The sequence below is a fragment of the Neodiprion pinetum genome, chromosome 4 (genome assembly GCF_021155775.2).
Source record: "Neodiprion pinetum isolate iyNeoPine1 chromosome 4, iyNeoPine1.2, whole genome shotgun sequence".
NCBI classification, from domain to species: Eukaryota; Metazoa; Arthropoda; class Insecta; order Hymenoptera; family Diprionidae; genus Neodiprion; species Neodiprion pinetum.
In genome coordinates, this window is record NC_060235.2 from 31054950 (window position 1) to 31071917 (window position 16968).

General features: G+C 42.6%; 1 protein-coding gene across 1 annotated transcript in view; it reads left to right on the forward strand.

The window, feature by feature from the left end:
• LOC124216429 (toll-like receptor 6) overlaps positions 1–16483 on the forward strand; it is a 97981-nt gene extending 81498 nt beyond the window's left edge. Inside the window, exon 2 of the mRNA XM_046620933.2 lies at positions 12665–16483. The gene's annotated coding sequence lies outside the window, so the exon portion shown is untranslated. The remainder of the gene's footprint in view (positions 1–12664) is intronic.
• The last annotated feature ends 485 nt before the right edge of the window (positions 16484–16968 follow it).

The following is a 16968-nucleotide window of genomic DNA, read 5'->3' on the forward strand; positions in this document are numbered from 1 at the left end:
TGCAGCAACTACACTTGCCAAACGTTGACTTCCCGAAGTTTCCTAGAATTGCGAGTCGGAAATAGACACCATAATTCATGCGTGTCATCGATAAGAGTTCGTCAGTGAATTGCCCATTGTCAAACCTGCAAGTGCAAGTAAAGTTGTGATGAAACGTGGAGTGGTTGTAACGTCAAAATTCGCTTGCGGATAAACCTTGGAATAAAATGATAAATCGATTCAGCTGTAATTTTTTCCCCAATACTGCAACGGTGTTCTGATAGGCTTTTGACGCAGGTGCCTGTCGCGAGATTCGACAGAATTCGCTAGGGCTTGAGCTGCAGATTAATTATGCATGCAAGTTACGTCTGTCTCTCAAGCGAAGAGGTAATTAATGGTACGAACAAACCGCACGAGAAGCCGTTCAAACAAGTGAGAAACGTCGTTATACCGGAGCAATTTCGTTATAGCAGGCTCAACGGGGCATGTAAACGGCCATCACTGCAGGCTAAAGCCTTGGCAGCTGTGCGGAAAACTTTGGGCAGAGAGATAGTACCGCACCTACCTATGCGCGCAACGTAAATGTATGCTAAAAAATAAAACGCTGAGCTCATACATACCGCATGGCTGAATTTACGGCTGGCAATCTTTTTTTCACCCCCAGGGATATGAAGCATTATTGTGATTGATCTAAGGAGTCAGAGTGCGGGTCGAAATTTCGAATAGACGATATTCGGATGGACCATCACAGGTACGTGCGAAGCTGGTTTCGAATGATTCGAGTCACCGAAGTGTCGAATCATCGATTGATTCTAATGAATTCTAAAAATTCGAAACATATTACAGAGTTGATGAATTCAAGTTTCGACGATTAGAATTTAAAGAATTTAACATGGAAACGAATTTGTCACACTCGCTGGAATTTCGAGTAAATCTTCACCGCAATGTTTCCGATGCGGCACTGAATTTCACTCCGTTCGTATTCGGACATCAGGAATGCAATCTAGCCGAGTTTTGTTCTATCAAATAGCATGTTTTCGGGGTACACGCCCGGCGCCTCGTGTTTCGGTTCCTCTAGACGTCCTTCGCGGCGGTTCTATCCAGGGATTTACGGGCTGATAATCCGGCTGCGGTTTTTGCCAGGGAGATTAATTGCTGATCCCCGCTGCCCTGCACCGCCCTGCTCCGCATCCGCATCCGTTAAACAAGTCCCGTTTCTCTTGCGCTCATCCCTCCACCGCCTCCTCCGCTGCTTCTTCCTTCCTTCCTCACGCTGCTTCTGGCACCAGACAGCCAGCCCGGGGGCGAGGGACTAGTCAAGTGTCCGAAACAACCGATCACCCAAATCTGGAGAGCTTACGCCCTGTGCCGGATAATTGCGGTGCGCCTCCCTCATCCCCGAAGTGGAGACGGGAACGGGAACGAGAAGTCCAATTAGACTCCGAGTCAATCAGCCTCTCCGGAATTTCAATCTTTACTTTCCTTGGCATGAAGCAAATCCCCTCATCCGACAACCGTAACCCGGTATTTCAGAACCGATAATCGCTACCGGTGACCAATAGCTGATCGCTGTAAAATTGATCTCTGTACGTGGCCGGAAATCTAAGCTAAACCGTTCTAAAGCTCGCGATCGACGGTAAAAAGATATCGGTTCACTCCCTGAAACATTTTACGAACTTTTACCCGACGAAATAAACGATTTATCTCCATTCAGAATATGCAGACTAGGTAATAGTAGTTTTCGACAGAAGAAAATGGACCGACTTTGGGGACCAGTCATTGAAATTCACAATTCATGATTTTGAGTACTTCTTGGAGGCCATTCCTATACAATTCGAGTTGTGAAATGGTAAATTGAGAGGATTTCGACACAGAATATGGAATAATTGAATGGATTTTCATTTGACGTATTTGCCTCGCACCCTATGAAACTCGGAGTTTTCGAATGAAAATGGAAACTCGCTAGCTCCTGCTGCAGCCTGCGCCCGGCCAGCCGGATCACCGCAAAGTGATTAAAAGTTAAACGGATCACAGCGATGGGATTCTGGCCTATGTACAGTGTTCTCGGAAATTGATATTTCTTCCACCTTGCAGCGTGAAGCTTATTGGCATATTTATACTAAGTAGCTGAACAATTCCCATTAATTGAAAACGATAAGCTGATCTGTGCATCAATTGCTCGTAATGCTCATGGATTTATCTCATGCCGTTAAATTTCGTCCGGGATATACATGAAAATTGTCAATATTCTCCTAGCTCATTGGTCACCTCTGATACCCCAATGATCCGGTCAGTACCCATTGTTTTGACTAAACAATAATTTACAAAATTTATGTGTACCCGAATTCCTATTTAGATAACTTCATAGCGTAAGTCGGTTAAAAACTACTCGGATCTCTCATTATTGTTAACAAGTGCACACGGTTGTATGAATCAGCTTACAAAACATTCACCCGAACGAAGATCATACCACACAGTGTACACTTAGCAAGTCACTCGTATTGAAGTCAGCAAGAGGAATTATTCTAAACTCTTACGTTACCAATCACTTCAATTACCATAAATTCGGGTCTGTGGAAAATTACAGTAAACAACACTTGGCTCGAGTCACTAACACCGCTCAGTTCGCACAAGTTAGCCACTCTGACTATAGAGCTTCAACGGGGTCGAGGGAGTTTCAGCTAGTATGGTCAAGTGTAATCTGGAGAGCATCTGCCCTTTGGCGTACGAGATGGCAAACTTTGGAGTTTCACAGTGGTCAAGTTAAGCTGAAACGTCGTTTCATGGTGTGTTGAGAACCTGTACTTAGAGGCCATCATTATTGTATACAATGAACCGCCAGTGTACGGAAGCTTCTGAAGGCTTTCACGCGATGCCTACACTTTGCCTACGAACGAATGAACAAGAAACGTATCGCAACAAATCCAAATAGATTATTGCCTCGCGAAGATATTTCTAAACTAAGCAGTACCGCTGGTGTTTTGAACAGCGAACCGTTATAATTTGTACTTTGCTCACAACCATGACTTACGTTACGTACTATATGGTGTTTGCCTTAATCCAGTCGAGCGATCATGAGCCTGGATAACAAACTTTCTCTACGGGGCTGAAATCAAAGTAGACCTTTCATCAGACGATTTGATTGCGCTAGGCTGCCGGTGATGGATCTTGATTAGGGTTCGCAAACTTTACCTTTAGTATTAATGAGGACCGCTAGTGGTAACAATAATCTAATGAGTTTGATTTAGTCGTTCCGGGGGGAAGGAGTTTCGTCTGGACCACGGTTTTGTTCGATACGCTGTCGAGTTCCTTGGCATCTATCTTCTTCGACTTTTTTTTCTCCTCTCTGTTTAGAAAATGCTGTTATTCATCCACCCTTCTATATGAACTTTTTGATAGATAGAGGATGTTGAAAATCCTTGGTAAGATAAATGTCACAAAGTTTAAGATTAGTTACTATTGACGGGAGATTTTTTCTCTGTGTCTCTTTCTTTCATTCCCTTATTTCCTCTCATTCTTCATAAACTACATCGCGAACCTGAGATATCCCTATCGAGACTTATACTTCTTTGAGAACACTTTGATTTGTCGCAATCGTATATATTCGAACCCGATGACAGAATATCCAAGTCTTAATTTCAATTTTATACCCTGTGTCCGTGCCCGCACTTTGTGAATTCTCTATAGTTTTGATAGAGAGAGGAAAAAAAAAGAGCCATACGTTACCGTGGTCTATATTTTCGGACTTATTGAGTTATCGCAGGCTTTAATATGAAAGAGAGTGGCAACTTTTCCGAACAAGATTCTCAGGAGAGAGTGGTGTCGGGTCCAAGGCGCGGACCTATGGAGAAAGAAAAGCCTTCAGGGGAACTTGCGAGCTGAATTCACGATGGGCGAGAACTGGATGTCAAAAAGAATGGAGGAGCCATACTTTCGCAAGGACTGAAGAGTTTTTGTGACCTATAGCTTGTTCGCACCCCCGTCTTTCTGGATGCTCTGTTGATTCAGGAACGTCTCAATAACAGGAAGAGGATGAAGAAGAATTTCTTTCTCGTCTTAAGCTCAAGCTTCCCGCTTTTGCGGACAAGCTTTTTGCTTCCATACCCCTTAAATCACACGCACCCGTCTGCAGTTTGCACTTTGACATAGTTCTCGGTTTCCCTGTCGACTCGCGCGTCATTCCGCGAATTCCAAATCCACTCTGCGCGTTACGCACTTTACACACCAGCGTAGTGTCGGGGTTCCTTGCGGGAAACCCTAACACCCTTTCCTCGACGGCCCTGCACCCCGTGAATTACTGTGCAATGCCTGTCGCGCTTTTTTGACCGCATTCGGTGCTCTACCATTTTTTTTTTTCCAGACACGTTTCAGCAATTTTCAACGCCAGGCTGAAGATGGAACCGGTACAAGCACTCGATATCCTATTCGAAACGAGACATTCCACGGAATCTGAAACCTCTTTCCATTAGGTTGTTAATTACAGAGAGGTATTCCGGTACGAAGCATCCTCAGGTTGAACATCTTTGTGAAAATTGAAGAAAAAAGATAATGGAAGAAGGGAATGGGTTGTATTCGGTTCACAACACAGCGTGAACACCAAAAAGTTCAGTGAATGTTAATGCTCCGATCCTATCTCGTGATTAAAAGAATCAACTTTCAGGTATTATTTCAATTTGAGCTTTATCTTTGAGAGTTTGTTAAGGATTTTAATTAAGATTGTACTTGATTACGGTATAAATACCGTCCTCTTTCGGATTCTTTGAGATCGAGGTACTAGGAAAGTAGCCGTGCACATTCCCTCCCTGCTACTTCCGAAAATTTATTTTCCCTTGATCCCGTTGCGTCAGCCGGAAGGGCCATTTAATTAGTTTCCAACGCGTTTGTCACTTCCTCGATACACTAAGTCCTTCATACCGCCGCTAACGATAAGTTGTCGTTCTCGAGCCCCTTCAAATCCACCACCATACGCATCTTGTACATATCGTATACATTGCAATCATTAGTTTCCAGGTAACAGGCCATTGCTTTGCATACCGTTCCCGCAAAGCCACTTCTCACGGTAGATCAAGATGGCACGGTATATCGCCTATAGAAGGCCTTCGATTCCATCGCGTTGCACGTATATTCCCCTTCTGCGTCGACCCAGTCTTGCTCCTTCGCTCCTTCCTTCTCCCTTTCTGTATTTCACGGTGGCTACGTGTCCGCGCCCACTAATGTCTCCTTACTCTGGTAATTTAGAGTGGCAGCCGCTCCGACTTCAAATCGGCTGCTTTAACCTGATTCCCGAGGGGTGATCTACCGCCAATCAAAGAGACATCCAGCCGGTAGACCTTTTCCGGGTTAACGATGTTACGTCGTCCGAATGTTATCAATATGTGATCGCCGCCATAACCCAACGATCGACCTTTCACAGGCATGCCTCTAACGAGGACGAGGGCACAAAGTAAATGCCCGTAATACATCCGAAATCCCTCTCGTATCTACGATACACACACGCGTTATACGTGCGCGTGTGCATATTCGCAACGGCTGGGAAAACACAGCATCAGCAATTCGTAGAGCACTCATAATAACAGCTACTGTTCGCTAGTTTTCCCGTGATTATACTCCGCTCTGCTACAGTTACTCGTTTCGCTCCCATGATGCTCGCAATGTTGCATTGAGCTGATCAGCGAGAGGCTCTGTTTACCTCACGCTTTCTAGGCTACTCACGTGTATCGTGCATATAGGTATGGTTCAAACGCGAGTGCGAATGAAACCGCAATCAAGCTTAAGCTTTGGATTTAGTAAAATGGAAGCACTATTCGACGGTTTGCATACGTTGCAAATCAATTATATCTGCTTGTTCCGTTCTGTATTTGAACAAAGTTTCTATTCTTTGGACTTTGAAGTGGTTCTGTACTCACGAGAGCAAATTTTATCACCGCGCTTTTTTATACGATAGGAATTTTCCGTATCAGCAGGCAAGCGATTCATGTACTGGAAATCTTTGACACTGCTTTTACGCACGTCTTTTCAAAATTCGGAAAGCTCACGATTCAATAATGCTGGTAAAGTCGGATTTGCTGATTCGTGTCGCTTAGTCTCGTTGACAATCAACTGGAATCGACCGCAACAAGATTCTTCAGCCCCGACCAGGATCGTCAAAGGTCTGAAACGGACCAGGCTCTGCGTATAAATAGATGGTAGGAGAAACACTAGTTGATTTAACGAGAACAGCTGAAAACACCGGATGAGGATTTGGTGGATCGTCATTACCATTGTTTAGCACAAAATCAGTCCCTCAAATAACATTTACTTGTCAGTTGTACAGTTACGTGGCAGGGGATCAAGGGATGGAACGGGTTGGCATACATATGTCTGAGTAATCGGAAAATAGGAGCAGAACTGGCTCGAGTTTGAGATACGGCTCGTTTTTTACATCCGAATGACAATACGTCCAATCTATTGTGAATCTCATGCACTTAACCAATATAGATCTTGGTATGAAAAATAAAGACCGAGTTGAGGTGAGAGAGAAAAAGAGAAAGAAACGTTTCCATGCGAGTTTCCTCCGTAATAGCAAGTCCACCCGGATGAGATAGACGCGCAAATCACGCGGTGCAATATTAATGGTATATGCGCGTTATAACGGTGTATAGTATTTATGATTATGGGGCTTTTCCAAGACAGCCAGTATTTTGAAGGTGCTGCGAAATGAAGTGGAGAAGAAAAGAAGGAGGTTTTCCCTCTCCGCTGGCCCCGCCCCGCTTTCCCTCCCCCATTCACCTTCCTTCTCGCTATGGAACAACGCAAAGCTCTCTCAGGCGTACATATATTACGCTTGCTCTGTCCCGGTCCGCTCATCCCGTTTTGGCATAGACCCTTCACTCCCCCCGTCTCACTTCCGCTCCGTTCTGTTTTCTCTTCTCTTTCCTCGTTTCGCCCTCAGCTACGACAAGGCATTCAGCTCTGCAGGAAGGGTCTCGACATTAGTCGTTCTGTCCTCTGCTTAACTCCTTTCGCACCCCACTGCACTCATTTGGGCGTAAGCGTTTATTTAACTGTAACTCCCGTGTTAATCGAACGATACACACTTTCATATTCCGGTTGCTTCGACGACTCGACGACACCGTCTCAATTCAAGAGTACGGACCAAACGAGATCTCTTCATCGTTTGAGACGAATAATTTTATCCCCATTTGTAGGATTAACTTTTTTCTTTCAAATGTCGAACTATAGTGAAAGTCCCGCATCAATTGCAGTTGAACCCGACCAGCTAAGAATTGTGGCGGCAGAATCGACTGAGGTTAAAAATAATTGGAAAGGAATGATGATGGGGAGAAGAAAGAAGAGTAAGGGAGGTACCGAGAACTAGAGAACTGGAGAACCGCGAGTAGAGTTGCGGAAAGGCAATCACAAAAGCTGATTGGCCCCACAAGTGGTTGATTAGAAGTCGATAAAGTAGAGCACCGTTCCCACGTTGACCTCCTTTGGTTCGACAACGAATTAGGTATAATACGATCGGACGGTAGGCGTTTTCAATCAGCGATGTAAACACGTTATTTGCATAACGGTACAACTGTAATTATATTGAGAATTGGGAATAGAGAACCGAAGCATAAATCCTCCGCTTACGCTCCCCGGCTTCCCACAGGACCGTTTGTTTTACGAGTCTCATATATAATTCGTTGACAGCTGGTTTATACAGGCACTATATACTGTACCGAGGCGGCCGCTAGTGCCACTGCTGGTGCACCCCAAATTTCCATGTTTTATTCGCTCTGTTCAAAATCTAACCTCTGCGGCCATTCGCGGCGTGCACAGTCTGGTCAGAGAATAGGTCAAGCGCTGTTTAGCCACATCCACAAAGAGCGGAGTGGTTACCATGCAGCCCTCCGGAAACAACGATTCACGGTATATCCGCCCTGAGTGTTTATCTCGAGGATAATAATTATAGCGTTAAAATAATTGCGCGCTACCTCAGTTTATTCGTACGTAAAAGGATTGCCTGCGGCACCCGAGTCTTGGCTCGACCTCGTTTTCGAATGATCACGCTTCCGATATGATGTATGTATCGATGCAAGTTCCCACCCCTCAATCTCGCTCTATGCACGGCTCCGTGTATTTCTTTTTATTTTTCTCAAACCGCGAGAAAACCTCTCTGTCAGCCACGACTTTATACCAGCACAGCTCTGCTGCTCGCACGTTTTACATTATATCGATATATACTCGCGCGGAAAACTCGGATGGGATATTTACAGGAGATAGAGCAATACTTGATGGATATCTTTGTTGTCACGCTCCATCTCGGAGAATGCGACAATCAATGCATTCCCAATCAGTCTCGAAGTCGTCCGTAAGAGTGCTTTCTTGTCGTTCTTCCTCTTTGTTATACTTCACTCTTGGCTTGATGATGAAATGAAGGAAAAGATAAAAGAACCTCAGAACCGTGGAGTGAAAATATTTTCTTCCGTACATTTTCAAAAGTTAATCTCGACAACGTTGTCGCTGCAGGCAATTGAGGGATCCCTGCCCCGGGTGGTGTAGATTGAAAGGACCAATAGAGGATACGGCATAAGGTGTGTTTGCGCAGGACGTCAATTCCGGGGAAAGATTTTACCCCTAGGGTAAACAAGGTGAGCCTTTGGACCCAATTAAACTGGATTAGTCGAGCGCCAAGAACTATCAAAGTAATTCGCAGAGACGTGGAACCGTAAGACGTAGCATTGTTTCCACCGTTTGACACGACTGGGTGAGAGCTGAGAGATCGCGGTTAAGGACCGAAACCGTGCTGATAAATGCCCGGAGTTCTGCGAGGCTTCTTCGTCGATCAATGCGTCGAGCTAATTAGTCACTGTTGCAATTAGACCGCGCGGTCAGGAGACTCTACCATATTTGACCGAACGAAAGAAGCAGAGATTTAAGGTACGTCCACCTTTACGCAGAGATGACGGGAGACTCGATTATAAATTTAGGGAGACATACACCGTCGAATGTAGAACGGGGCGGTGTATTCAGCTAAATATCATTCTTGTCTTGGTCTTTACTGACTTCTGTGTGATCTGTGTAGCCACACACACACGGATGCTGAGTACAACCACATAGATAAATCGTCTGAGTCAGGTAGGTGAACGTAGCGCACGTGACCCAACGTAGTGTAATAACTGCGGACATTACGAAGAACATTTTGGACCGCAGACCGTTCGTGGTCGACACGGAAATGTGGATGCTGGCGTACGTGGCGGCTACATATGCCTCCATAACTATTCTTCCCTCTCCGTCTCCAGCCCACCCTCGCGCTCCCAGATTATACGTTATGCACACGCGGCATGTGTGTACGTGCAAACATCCACTCGTATATCGCATGCATCCTCGTAGGTTGGTGCTTTGGCGCGGGGTTCTGTACCGTCACATAAAATATTCCTCACAAGCCCGCGGTTTCACTACGGAATCTATGGAGCACCTGTAAACCAGTTTAAGTACCTGACTTCTTCCACCATCGATAAAAGTTTCTATCCTTCTTAGAGATAATGGCCCCTACGACGATTTATATGGATACGTAACGCCTGGTCTCGGGGGCATCTTATACACGTATTATACCTCTATGTCTAGCCGTCGCTCCTGTATTGGCATCAATTATCATTTTGATGTCCTTATGTTCGCTGTAACGGTAAACATGGTTCTGGATTCTAATGCGTCATGATTATAATACTCTTCGTGGTACAATGATATAATGGTACTTCCGAGTCGTGAGTACTTTTTGTTTTCCAGCGAACGTTCCACGCGTATTATAATCTGTACACGCGGTGCAGGGCGAAATTAGACCTGGTGAGTTCGCCAGTCCTAAATAATTCATATTTAACAGTAGAGAGCATCCATATTCATTGGGCCGAGTCGTGTGGCTATGTGGGCTTTGCTGGTGTACATAGCGAGCCGAAATTAGCGTTTATTTACCTTGCGAAAGGAGCCGGTGGAACGGAAGGTTCAGAGATTCTCGGTAATGTCTTTGCCTGCATCTCCATTGGTCGGTGGCTCCCGTATTTCTGCTTCGCGGAATGTCGAAGAATGGGGTGAAGCTACAATCAAGAAAGCACGCGACCATTCTTGGGCTCCAAGCTCTGCTGTGGGGGCTCCGGAAAGGCGATCTTCCACCCATTGAGTCCCGCCGTGCTTAGGTGAGTCTCTTGCACGCCATTCGGAGATAATCATAACAACATCTTGAATCGTCCTTGGTACAAGCATTTCCCGAGTTTTGTCAAAGCGCAGATTATTTGGATGACGGACGATTGCTCGAACTATTGTATTATTTTTATAGATAGCGAACTATGATCTGAGAAATTATGTTTTAAAATGGACCCTGTGAAACGAGCCATGGCTCCACAATGCGACGGAATTCGAATCGTCACTGATACGAGTTTGAAACCGTTTGAAGAAGTATAAGGTTATGCACGACGATCAGTCCAAGTACAATATTCAAAGAGATCCGAATAAGTTACACCAGGAACGATTTAAGTGGAGCAAAGTTTGACTCGTAAGACTGTTAATGTTTCGTTTCAGAATTTTATATGAGAGCTGTTCTAACCGTAATGACGTTGAACTTTCTTCTCAGAAATTAGTTTTGAAAGCAGCTCGCATTGCTCCAGTTACATCCGATCTTGTACAACGTGTACTCGTATCTGCGTTACAACTTGATCGCAATGAAAAATTCTATGATTAAAAAGCAATTATCACGATACCATCATACTATAGGTATAATATTTTAATTACAACTTTCATTCTATTTCCTCTTGTTGTACTGCAACTTGCTGTGGAGGTGAAATATATTCACCGTTGATAGGATTATTAATTTGTTGATTTACGTCCAATCTGAAATCTCGCCAACTGGCGCAGTCAATATTGTTTAAAATATATAAATCTGTCAGCAATTACTCGGCTGATATTGGCTGAGAGGGTGGCTCTTCGAACCCCCGACTGTCTGCCGCGCCGCTCTCATCCCTTTGCATCCTACGCAGCAGTTGTTCGGTATTAATTGCAAAATTTCATGGGACAGAAATCAAACAGTGTATTCTCGTTATAATGATAAAATTACACAATTAATTTCACACCCTTGCGCGTGGTAGTTACGTGCAAAATTGGCCAGCCAGTCCGACCTCTCGTTCCCTCTCTCACTCTCTGCGGATGTGTATTGATTTTATCATTTGCTGTCCTTTCGTGATTGTCCTCCCCGTATTTGCGTATACAAATATAGACATATAACACACGAATTCAATCGATTATACAGACTTGTTCGTCATCTTTTGATGTTCAAGATTCGAACATCGCAATCAATCACGCGCGTGTGGTTACTTGTGCAATGTTATAACCCGACGAAGGAACATATGTTGGAAACGAATGTGAAAATCATTGACAAAGCAAACGCTGTGCGTTATGTATGCGAAAATGGATTCAGTCTAGCAAAAGTAAGACGTGTGGCGTCCTCTCATCCGCCTTATGCCGCAAAAAAGATTAAACCGTGCCACAGTATTAAAGGGTCTTCTGACGTAGCGCCAAAGCAGTCTGAAAGACACCTCGTATCGCCGGGAGGCAATATACCCAAGATAAGCTCCCCGGATTCCGGATTATTTCGAGAAAGATGCGGGGGGGTTTTGGCTTTTTACACAGCGGGCGGTCCTGTAAGGCGGAAGAACGTGGCTTTGGACAATTGCCTCGAAACAGAAGGGATTTGATACGCTTTTGAGTAAGCCGAATTTACGGTGTCTTAAAATTAAATACCCTCGCTCATTGGCATCTACAAACAATCGGACGATACGTTAATCGTTTATGGTTTAAATATTTGAGATGAGCGGGGGGAAAAACACGACGAGGAAACGGGGAGTGGATAATAGAGACGTTGCGGTTAGATTCATCCTAGCGGAGTCATTACCGGTGACTATCAGCTATATTATCATCGGACTAGGAAAAACCATGGGCTTCAATGCGAATGGGTGGAGAAGCGTCCATGAGGGAGTCGTCAAGGCATTCGAACTGAAGATTAAGGGGGAACGTCGTAATTATGTTAGGCGCAATGGCTGCTTTCGAACGACCGTGAATGACTCGAGAACGTTAGTCGAACAAAGTGTCTCTATAAATCTAGGCGGGTATAGGGTGCCCTCTTGTTCGTAAATTTCTGCGAACCTTTGTGCATCTGACACTGTCAAGGGGCAGATTTTTCTCCACCTCTTCTGTTTATTTAAGAAAATGTAAACATACAAGAATCTGTGGACTGTACGCAATATCCTAAGGCGAGTGTCAGCGATCGCTGCACGTATTATTTCTGCTGCACCTTCGTGCATCGCAACTTGCGGTTGCGCATCCTGTTGGGAAAGCAATCGATGGTAATTTCCTTGGTATTGCGTTTACTCCGGCTTTTAATATTGAAATTCCTGGCAATACGGTGAAGTGTAATCTCCGCCAGGATAAGAGATTCCGTAGGTTCTAGGCAGACACACACACACACACACACACGGATACACGGACACACGGACAAACACCGAATCGAAAGAAAACGCACTTAGCTTGAAAATAAACTCGGTTAGGCGTTCGTAGTGTACGATTGATCTACAGATTCTCAAACGCTCCCAGTACAACCGATTTTGCGCGTAATGGCCGACCAGAAGGCAATTCTATTTCCGCGAGGTATCAATGAAACTATTTTATGTTCCAGCCGAGAACTCTGGCCGTTGGAACGATTGGAGCTGAGCTGCAGCTATCACATGATCCGCCGGGATATCCTGAATCCGAATATATCCTCGGACGAGTACGAAGACCTCGGCAAAGAATCGCCCTGTGCAAGGTTCTGCGAAAGTGGATATTGAAATTGGCCCCTATTCTCATATCCGGGGGTCATTCGGGGACCGAGCAAATCAGCCCGAGCCTCAAATTCTGCAGCGAATAAAAAGACATGACTGAGGAAGCTGAGGATTCGTATCGAATAATGATATAACATATTGACGCGAATGTTCGTGCTATTGTAAAAAGAGAAAGACGCAAATGAACTTCTTGATATAGACACTGAACGAGCTGCTTGTAGTTGGAGTTATTCAATTAATAACAGTAGCTTAATCGATCCATGTAAATAATACATTACGTACCACCAAGGGTACGTACATTTATACGTAACTAACAAAAATTGTCAAATTTCTACGTCTCGCTTGTTGTTAATTGATATTTATTCTAATTGACGACAAGTCCAAATGTAATAAATATTATCTCTGTACAGCTTCATGTCTGGACTGTTTGAGCTCGCGGAGCTTGCTGTTTGCGAGTAAATATTCATCCCAACATTTGCAGTGAAATATTTTAGAAATACGGTATAAGATTACGGCTTGTACCTTCTTTATTATTGTGGGTTTTTGTTCGATCACTTTTCACTGGATTATGTTTAATCATATTTGGATGACCAGATCAAACCGCAATAGCTATTTTAGGGTGAACACAAGTAAAAGGGTATTGTAATTAATCACTGAACTGAAAACTTCTCTCAAATTCAATTTGTCTCGTATATTGAAGTATTGTCGCTTGAATATAGGAATAATTTAGGCATGATTTCATTTTTGGCAAAAGCGGATAAAAGTAATTTACGATTTCGTTCGTGAAATTTATCGGTACAGGTTACCACTGGGTCACTCTTAATGGTATGCGCAGTGCTTTGTGGTGTACAGTAAATACTGCAAACGCATTTACCGTCAGTGGTTGAACAGTTCCAGTAGTTTCGTGATTTTGGCACGGCTAATTTAAATCCCATTTGGAATATCTGACGTTCAACGTTTTACAATTATTTATGATTTAAAGGCGCGCAGTTATCTAAATTTGACCTATATCTCAAATTACACTAGCAGCACTACTCGCAATCACGTCTACAAAACATCTATCTGATAGAAACACGAAACTCCCAATCAGATTGCAATCTAGTGACAGAATTACGGTAGATCTTGATTGTCAAACTACATAGTACAATGCCATTCCGTATCGCGCTGATTGGACATTCATGCAAAAGGTCATGCTAATCAATTAGGAATTTTACCGAAAAGGATGCTATTTTCGTTATTTTCAATTCTGTGGTATCTGTTATCAATCATCGGAACAATCAGTTGTAGTCGATGATATTGCGTTGAATACTTTCTAATCATTATTTTTTACATATTCCGTAATTGTAAGACATCGATTTGGTGCAAGATGTGAACCTCTTTTCAAAAATATTGATCACTCAACTGACTTCAACAGTTAAAGTTACTGCAGTCGGGCAACTTCGAATTACAATTCTAAGTTGAAACGATCTCTTTTGTCTATCTTTCAATATCACGAAAACTACTCCGTGACTAGTATATGTACTATTTTAGCGGTGCGATATAAAGAGATATTTTGATAATAAATTTTATATATCTGTTGTCAAGTCAGCGAAATTCTTGAGATACGTCTAGTGAAGAAAAAAAAAAAAGTGAAAATCAGTTCGATTCCGGTAATCAGACATGTTATTTGACATTAGTGATATTTACACGTACTGATATAGTTTGCTGATAAGAGTAAATAGATTAGAGAGTGTCAAACACGTATAATGATTTAATACCCCGGTAAAAGTTATTCACTTTGGAATACTCCGATCAAATGAAGACTACGTATTATTCAATACTATAAGATGTAATATAATTATAGTGTAAAAAAGACAATGTACATATTATATTATACCTACCCCGAACACTATCAGCTTTCAGTATCCAGAATGATCGACGATAGAGGTAGATAAAGAAAATTTGAGCCAGATTCCAACGATTCGAAAAATGATATTTTGTAGATGTTAGACACAACCCGTAAAGAATATTAGTGATAATTTTGAAATGTTAACCTTGACATAATAGTTTTTATATTCAACTTATAAGCATAAAATACGATGATATCTTGACAAGTGTGTAATTTATCGATGAATGAATGAAATACTCACCCACAATACTCAGTGCCTGCTTATTTACGTCTAATAGAAATTCAATTTGTCTTATGATCGACGATGGATATTCACGAAACTTCGAAAGACAACGATAACACTGCTTCATTCATATCACAGTGATAACACCTTGCTGTTAAATTTACCGTTGAAAAATTTGAGGCCTCGCGCAGTTAGACGACAATTGTTGCTTCTTCGTTTACATACAGACGTAAAATATTCAAGTGGAAATAAATACCATAATGTGTACACGATTACAGCAAGGCGTGAGCCGTAGTTTCCCCATATGTAGTTTGATATTCGATTCTGCAATCCCCACACTAACGTCTAAACAGCCGCGTTACACGTTTTCCGATTTATCGACAAGATAACAAATATATGCGCGATCTCGTCTTCTGGCTGTATAGCGGTGGGCGATACGGTGTACTTGAATTATAAGATTAAAGGGATGAGAAACGAGCTTCTATATTTTCCGTGCAATGTAATTAAAAAATGGTTAAAGGTTTATAGGAAGGATGGAGTAAAAACAAAGCGAATATAAATGATGTTTGTAAATATTTGTTGTCATGCATAAAACTTATTAGTTATACGGGGTGATCGGAAAAAGATGGCTGGTTTGATTTTCGGGAAAATTTTGGCCGATTCAAACCATTGTAACACAGTAACGTCGTTTACGTCATTCGCTTATTTTTATAACCTGTACGGTGAGCTATGATGAATTTAAACGTAAGCCTAATTCTCGTTCACCCGGTATAACAAAAGCGTATGATTATAAAACTTTTATTGTTCTCACTGCTCTTTAACGTCTCAAATATTTAATTACTGCTATAAGCTATAGTAGTACATATATGTATAGAAAATGTTATCATGCAAATTAGTAATCCTATCACGTAAGAACCAAAGAAAAAAAATTGTCTTTGTATATTTAATCTGAACGCAATGTGTATATAATAGAGTAAATAAGATCTGACATAAATTTCAAAAAATTCCCAGTGTGCGATTTCTACACATTTTTTAAAGCTCCGCTGGGAAAACGTTTTTTTTTTCACTCCTCACATCTGCGTTCGTTGCAACTTACCGCTTCAATCACTTTAATGTTGTTACCGTTCACGTGGCTTTTTTCAACATCGAAATTGTACATATATAACGTAATACGCGTTGTACTATTATCATTATTATCATTATTAATATTAGGACTTGTACCGACTGAATACTCATCGATGTATCCATTAATCTGTAACGGTGTGTATGTACGTATGAAAAAAGAAGAAGAAAAGTCAGAGTTCATAGAATTGAGAAGTCATGAGCTTCAATCACACTTTTCTTTCTTACAAAACCGTCACGACGTTGTGCACTAAGCAACTGATTTAAGATGCACACGCATCGTTGTATCTCACAGGAAGCAATTACATGAAAATCAATTCCTATTGCGTGAATAATTTAGCCTTGCTCATTTAGTCGACCCGTATTAATATTGTATTGTAAAGTAATGTAACACGATTCACGACAAATAATAAAGATTTCTAGTTATTACTTGATTTCTAATCAATTGTTGCACGAGGCTTTCAATATTTTCAAGTATTCATCCAATTTTCCCTTTACTCTAAAACTACGATTAAGAATCAAAGTCTGCAACATTCACGAAGACGGTTAGAAGCCTCTCGCGTGAAACGGGTGTAGCCAATCACTCACGTAACACGAAATTCGGATGCCCACCTGTGCCTGGACATGTTCATGGATGAGTAGAGGATGCTCGTTTATCGACTCGCGGACTCGAAGCGGGGTGGCATTGCACAAACGATGGGCAATCGGCCCATCGCAATGCCCATTATTTTGGAGCGTTACAGCACTCGACTCGAGCCAACAGGGCTGAGTCAAGAGCGGTGTAACACGGCTGCTGTAAGCCATGTAACAAGGTAAATCTGAGAGGATGGCCTGAGCGAATTGTACCGATCCGCCTGCACGCCTGACGCCTGTTCATATCGCAGGACCATTAAGGACTCATCACTGTTCCTGTATAAGCTGAATCC